Here is a 7,159-nt window from a genome sequence, read left to right as displayed (position 1 = left end):
CCTTTCTGAGGTAGTTGAGCACTTATAAACTTTGGACCAAGAATGAAGTCTGTTTTTAATGAAAGAGGATGAGCCATCCTTTTCAGATAACTGTACTTGTATTTTTTTTATTATATGCAGTGAGCTAAGTTGAGAATTAATTTCAGTTCATTATTATTATTTTTCGAGGTTGATTTTTTTTTACCATAGTGATGCATGCACCTTTGATACTTACCGCCTTCATAACACAAGATTACTTTGAGTATGTGTCTGTAAATACTCTTTGTGCATACAAAATAGCCAGTGATCCTTCCAAGAAAGTTTAAGCATCAAACCTAAAAATTCAACTAAACGTATTCTTATTTATTTCTCTAAACATAAATTAGTGGCCTGCCACAGCTGACATCTGTAGAAAATCACTATGATGAAATGTCTCTTCCTCAGTGTGATTTAGTAGTACTTGTTACTTTTCACAGCGTATTGGGAAAATATATTTTTCCACATGGCATATTTTTACTTTTTGATGTTTATTTTGATAGTAGGTTGTTTTGCTCTCCACCTGAGTTCATTATTATTGACAACTGCAAAGGTTGTCCTAGAGATTGAATGTGTTATTGCGTATCCATGCATTTAGAACTGGCTAATTACATATCCATATATGCTGGTTCCAATGCTAAAGTTTCTTAAGATAGTTGCTGTTGTAATTTTACGGAAAAGGAATCTAATTTTGACTTTTTAAAGAAATTTTCTCATTAGATTAAAAGCCTTCTAACTATATGTTCATACAAACTCTACCGTGAATTGATGTTGTGCATGAGATATATAGAGATCACATTTTGTAGTTTTTATAAAAGTTGACTAGAAGTCAAGTAAATTCAGTTGAGAATATTTCTGAACCAGGTTCATCTTGCCCAACTCCCAGCAAGCCAAACACTAAGATGCTCAGGTTCGCAGCAAAGAGAGGGTTTATTCACAAGGCAGGCAAGTGAGGAGACAGGAAAACTAGACCATCTATCCTAAAACGAAGGGCTCTGGGTGTTTATGGGATAAAGAATAAAGAAGTAGGGCTGTCTGAGGTGGGGGAAGTGTGGGGAAAGGTGATTGGAAAAGGGTGTAAGGCAGGTTACAGGTGAAATGGATTTAATGATTTCCCACTAGTTTCAAGAATAGAGGAAGAACTCTTGAAGGTAGTAGTGATGGAGAGAGTAAATGGGCTAGATAAGAATATTTTAAAAGTTACCATTGGTGTTATTTTTCCCCACCATTGCCTGAGCAATAAATGGTTTTCTGGAAGTTGAATTAATATAATAGCTGATAGTTTAGTACCTTCTGTGTGCCAAATTAAGTGCTTTATACATTTGAACTAATTTAACTCTTACATTATCCAGTGGAATAGTTGTTATGATTATTTTTGTTTTATAGGTGAGGGGTAAGTAACTTGTCCAATGTTATGCAGCTGGGAAGTAGTGGTGGGCTAGGTTTTGGATCCAGGCAGCCTGACTCCAGAGACCAGACTCTATGCTAATGATGAAACAGTGCCAGTTTAAGGCCAGACTCAGACCTGGAAGTTGACTGAAACATAGTAGATTTTCAGAAAATGTTTTGATACTTCTTAATGCTTGGGTTATTATGTTCAGAGAGAAAATAGCTGGATAAAGATGTTGTCTTGCTAGCATATGAACTCTAGCAAGACAGGGATCATCATTTTGTTCAGTGGTTTAACCCAGTTGCCTTGAACAGTGCCTGGCACATAGTGGGGTGATAATGGATGAATGAATAGCCTAGAAGGGTTTTTAAAAATCCCATTTTTTTTTGAAAGGACATACAGGATTTATTTCAGCCCATTTATAAGATTTCTTTATGTGCTGTTTTGATTATTTGGTCCATTATTCACCCAGACTGGTTTGGATTTCTCCTGTTTTGTATTGGGTTGGCCAAAAAGTTTGTTTGGGTTTTTCCATAAGATGTTACATGTTTGTCAATGAGAGAAAATGAAGTAGTAATTTGTAAGTTTTCTGGTCAGACTAAAGGCAAGCAGCAGATTCAATAGATACCGTCCCTTAAAGTGAGAGCACTCAGTGGTGGGCAATTTTAAGGTGTCATTTCTGTTGTGGAGTTGAAGATCATATTTTTGAAACATAAAAATTGTTTTTAAAATGTAGATACAATGTTATAGTTTCCTAGGAATTGATAGTGTTCTTGGAGGTAGGAAAGAGAGGTGGTTGTAGAAGCTGTGTTTCTCCAAATAGTTTTGGAAGAACTGTTCATTCCTCCAGTCCACTCAGCTGAAGTGTCCCTACTGAAATTTTACTGCCTTTTTTGAACACATAAGATATTATTATTTAAAAGGTTTTTCCTGTAATAGAATGTAAAGATTTGCTTGAGAAATCTGTAAGTTTATATGTGTGATGATTAGTTTTATATGTCAACTAGACATGGCTATAGTACCTATTTATCTAGGTGTTACTGTGATGGTATTTTGAAAATGTGTTAACATCTGTAATCAATTGACTTTAAGGAGATTACCCTCCGTAATATGGGTGGGCCTCATTCAATCAATTGAAAGCCTAAATTTCAAACTGAGGTGCCTCAAGAAGAAAAAAATCTGAAGGCTGTGGCATCAATTCTTTTTTTAAAAAAAATTTATTTATTTTATTTATTTATTTTTCGCTGTGTTGGGTCTTCACTGCTTCACGTGGGCTTTCTCTAGTTGCGGCGAGATGGGATTACTCTTCATTTTGGTGCATGGCTTCTTACTGTGGAGGCTTCTCTTGTTGTGGAGCATGGGCTCTAGGCGCACGGGCTTCAGTAGTTGTAGCACGCAGGCTCAGTAGTTGTGGCTCATGGGCTCTAGAGCACAGGCTCAGTAGTTGTGGCGCACGGGCTTAGTTGCTCCGCGGCATGTGGGATCTTCCCGGACCAGGGATGAAACCCGTGTCCCCTGCACTGGCAGGCGGATTCTCCCACTGCATGTGGCGTCAATTCTTGTCTGAGTTTCCAGCCTGCAAATCCACTCTACACATTTCAGATGTGTAGCCCTCACAATTGTGTGAGCCAGTTCCTTAAAATAAATATATCTATTTAAATAAACAATCTAATAATAGATTTCCAATAGGTAGATATAGATATATGTATATGTTTTTTCCTGTTGGTTCTGTATCTCTGGAGAACCCTGTCTGATTCAGATTTTGGTACTGAGAGTGGTTCTAGAGGAACAGAATCTTAAGGATGAATTTTCTGGATTGGTTATGGCATTCCTGAAATTGGCTCTCTAATCTGATTAGATTTAAAGGCACTCGACTATTTTCAGTGGTAAAGAAGGCAGGCACTGTAGCCCACGATGTGATATGATAATAGAGATATGCAAAATACCACCATTGGATACTACTATTCAGATACTTAATGAAAGACCAGATTCTGGATGATCATGTATTTAAAGATTTAAAACATTTTTGCCAGATGATGAACAAGTATAATGAGACTGACTGGTTGCTCTGTTTTCAGAGAAAGGGGGGTGGGAGGTGGAGAATTATGAGCTCAGGTCTTGAAATTCCCAGCTCAAGCTCTGTATAAATGACCAGAAAGTTTCTATGTCTGCCCTTCTCACATAGATGCAGAGCTGAGATTGCTGAAAACCAAACTCAGTCTTATCCTGCAGAGTGGCTGGATTACAATGCAAAATGAATTCCCATTCTAACAAGGTGTCTGCTGTTAAAATGAGAGCATTGACTGGGGAAGGTTGAGATCCTCAAATTTGGAATGGAGTATTGAACCCCTAAATTTTCATTAGTCTTCTTTGGAGGTGGAAGCAGTCCTTCCACTCCTGTTTGAGGAAGTTAACCTGTAATGACCTTCCCTGAAGGCTAGACATTGCTGATTGATTCTCTTCAAGAACTACCTGTACCACACACACTTCTTTGCTTCTAGACCTATAACTAGATTCCCACCCTAACAAGCCCTCAAGGGTCAGCTACGTAGTGTGACCTGAGGGGGTGTGCCATACTCTTAAAAAATGACAGGAATGTTTATTTGTTTATACACATGGAAATCTGGAGGATATGTTTAGGAATGGATATTAAGGATGTGGGATAATGGTGGAAGGAACGTAAAGTTCGGCCGTAAAGTTCGGCTGGGCTAAATTTATTGATATAGGCCCACTAAGCAGAGAGTCTTGATTCACTTTTATACCTTGAGGGGTTAGAAAGGGCTCTCAACAGTTTGATTGGTTGGCTGAAGCATGGACCAAAAGGTGACTCACGCTAAATGAAGTTGAAATGCCAGACCTGCCTTGGTACACTAAAGAGGAAGGGGTCCAAAGGCTTAGGGAGACTGGAATGGTAGAGTGGATTTAACACGTAAGACCAGCTGACCCACTCTGGGGGAGTCCAGAAGAGATACTTTTCACCATGACTGGGAGAATTAAATTTGTGAGGGGAGCCCCAGCATCCATGAAGAGCTCTATGATTGCTCTTCTCTGTGGGTCAGAAATTACAGTGACTTTGCTGCCACTAAACTGGGGATCCTTAAATGCAGTGAAGATAATTGGAAATTGGGCAGATACTATAGAGAGATGTATTTTCTTAATCACATATGTATATGCTGAAGGAAAGAAGCCAGAGGAGAGGGCAGTTGGAGTACAGGAAAAAGAATAGCAGTAGAAAAATACAAGGAAAACTTGGTTGAGCAGAATTCTTGGAAAACACAGGACGAGTTTAGATCTAGAACACAGATGGAGGAATGGGCTTTGAATGGAGGGATAGTTCATTTTCTGAGGAGGCAGTTAACTGACCCTGAGATGGGTGTGGATGCAGGTAACTGGAAGGGAGAAGGCTGAAGTTGAGAAAATTCATCCCCTAATAATTTGGGTTCATTTTTAAGGGGAAGTGGGGGATAGCTTTATCTAATTATTCATTTAACAAATATTAGGTGCCTCCTATGTGCCAGCCGACCTTTGTTGTCGGCACCTGAGATGCAGCAGTGAACAAAACGGGAAAAAAAATTCTGTCCTTGTCAGTCCTTAAATGGACTTAAATGATAATAATAAGTAAATAATAATTATTCTTAAACAATAATAAATAAGTGAATCATGTAGGGTGTTAGACAATAAGTGCTATGGAAAAAGAAACAAATAGAGCAAGATAAGGAGTATTGGGATGACAGGGCTGGAAGAGAAAGGATTGGGAGCAGTGACCCCATGAAGCGGGTACCATTTGAACAGACTTGTAGGAAGTGAAGGAGTTAGTCATGCAGATATCTGGAGAAAGACTCTTCCAAGCAGAGGGAACAGTTAATGCAGAGTTTTTAAAGCCGGGACCTTTTTATCATGTTGGAAGAGCTGCAGGGGGGCTAGTGTGGCTGGAGCAGAGTGAGCAAGGCACAGACTGAGAGTAGGTGATGTATTCAGAGAGGGAAAGGTAGAAGGTTGTGTAAGGCAGGGGTCCCCAACTCCCTGGCCTCGGACCATTACCAGTCCACGGCCTGTTAGGAACTGGGCCACACAGCAGGAGGTGAGCAGCGGTGCAAAGCTTCATCTGACACTCCCCATTGCTCGCATTACCACCTGCACCTATCTCCACCCCTGACACCTTGCCCCCAGTCCATGGAAAAATTGTCTTCCACAAAACTGGTCCCTGGTGCCAGAAGGGTTGGGGACTGCTGGTATAAGGCATTGTAGGCAGTTGTAAGGATTTACCCTGGGAGAAATTGGAGAGCTTTAAACAGAGGAGAGACATGATCTGATGTATACTTAATATTTTACCATCTGAAAATGAAGTATGAGGCTTGAAGAGATTGGGAAAAGTGAGGAATGGTGGAGGAAGCTCATCTGATCTGAAACCATCATTGGCTGTCACAGCATTCAGAGCCTTTCTGAGATAGAATGATGTACCATCAATGTATTCTGGTACTAATTTACTCAGTTATGTGGCTTTTGTTAGTGCTCAGCTATGATTGTGGGATGTAGTTGTGGGAAAAACAGGTGGTTGGACTGGCTCTGGATTAGATGGTTGGACTGGCTCATAAACAGATGGTTGGACTGGCTCTGGATTAGATGGTTGGACTGGCTCATAAACAGATGGTTGGACTGGCTCTGGTGTTGCAGAAGGACAAAGTAGTAATTCAAGTAATGCACTGTAGAATCCAGGCTGGATAAAGACTTCAGAGTGAAACCAGGAGGAGCTGTTGGATTTGAAGGAAAAGGAGGGTAGAGTGGGACAAGGTCCTGGAACTAGAGTCCAGAGAGAGTAAAGGAGTGGAAGCTGGAAGAAGAAGAGGCTGAAGAGGGTGGGATAGTGTTGTTTGAGGACTCAGTTGTGGGTCAGTAACATTATTTCAGTGACAAAGGTATGACCAGTGGAGTGTATTGCTAGAGAGGCTGGGATTTTGCATGGGTCAAGCAAATGGAATAATGGCAGAAATTTAGATGAAGGAAGACTATGAGCTTGGTTTGACCAGGTCAGTAGATGAGACGACGAAGAAAGAAAGCTAGAATTATTGACCCAGCATATTAAGTGCTAGATACTATACTTTATCTCATTTAATCATATAAATACAATATGATAAAAGTGTATTTAACCCCATTTTAGGAATGAGGAAAAGAGCTAAGTAAAGTAATTCCAGAAAGGGTCGGAGCTAGTCTTTCTGATTGTAAAGCTTGCATTCTTCCCATTGCAGTGGGATAACACCTGCCACAGCCCAAAAGGAGGTGGGTGGAAGTCTGGAACCACGTGGATTCTGGACCAGTGTTACCATAACAAATCACCCTGACTTGCTTTGTTGAACTTAGAACCTCTGAAAATAGATAAAAAAGAGAAACATTTTGTGTAAATTAATATATTTGTGTAGTAATTTTGGAAAATTTGATTTTCTTTACAAGCTGGGGAAATCAATGAGTCATTAATGAAATTCCTTGGGAATTCACTATGGGGCATAAATTAACCTTTTCTGAAGATTAGAAATTTAACAATGGCTTCGTCATTGCCACAGCTTTAGTGGCTCAATTTTGGTAATAGAAAGCTTAAAAGCAGAATAGATTGAAGAAGATGGAGCAGGAAAGTAACAGTCCAGAAAGTGCTGCAAATAAATTTGCATACTGTTACTTTTTCTAAACAGCAAACTAAATTTGATTTGAAACAGCAGTCAAGGTGTGATTAAGAGAGAGATCAAAATGAATAAATTAGAA

The 7,159-nt window shown here is 39.6% G+C and overlaps 1 protein-coding gene across 3 annotated transcripts in view; it reads left to right on the top strand.

The window, feature by feature from the left end:
- FAM210A (family with sequence similarity 210 member A) overlaps positions 1-7,159 on the top strand; it is a 29,047-nt gene that overhangs the window by 1,219 nt on the left and 20,669 nt on the right. The gene's annotated exons all lie outside the window — the stretch shown is intronic.

This window comes from Kogia breviceps, chromosome 15, assembly GCF_026419965.1.
Source record: "Kogia breviceps isolate mKogBre1 chromosome 15, mKogBre1 haplotype 1, whole genome shotgun sequence".
NCBI classification, from domain to species: Eukaryota; Metazoa; Chordata; class Mammalia; order Artiodactyla; family Physeteridae; genus Kogia; species Kogia breviceps.
The sequence above is the reverse complement of the archived record's forward strand: the minus strand, read 5'-3'. Positions and strand labels throughout refer to the sequence as shown.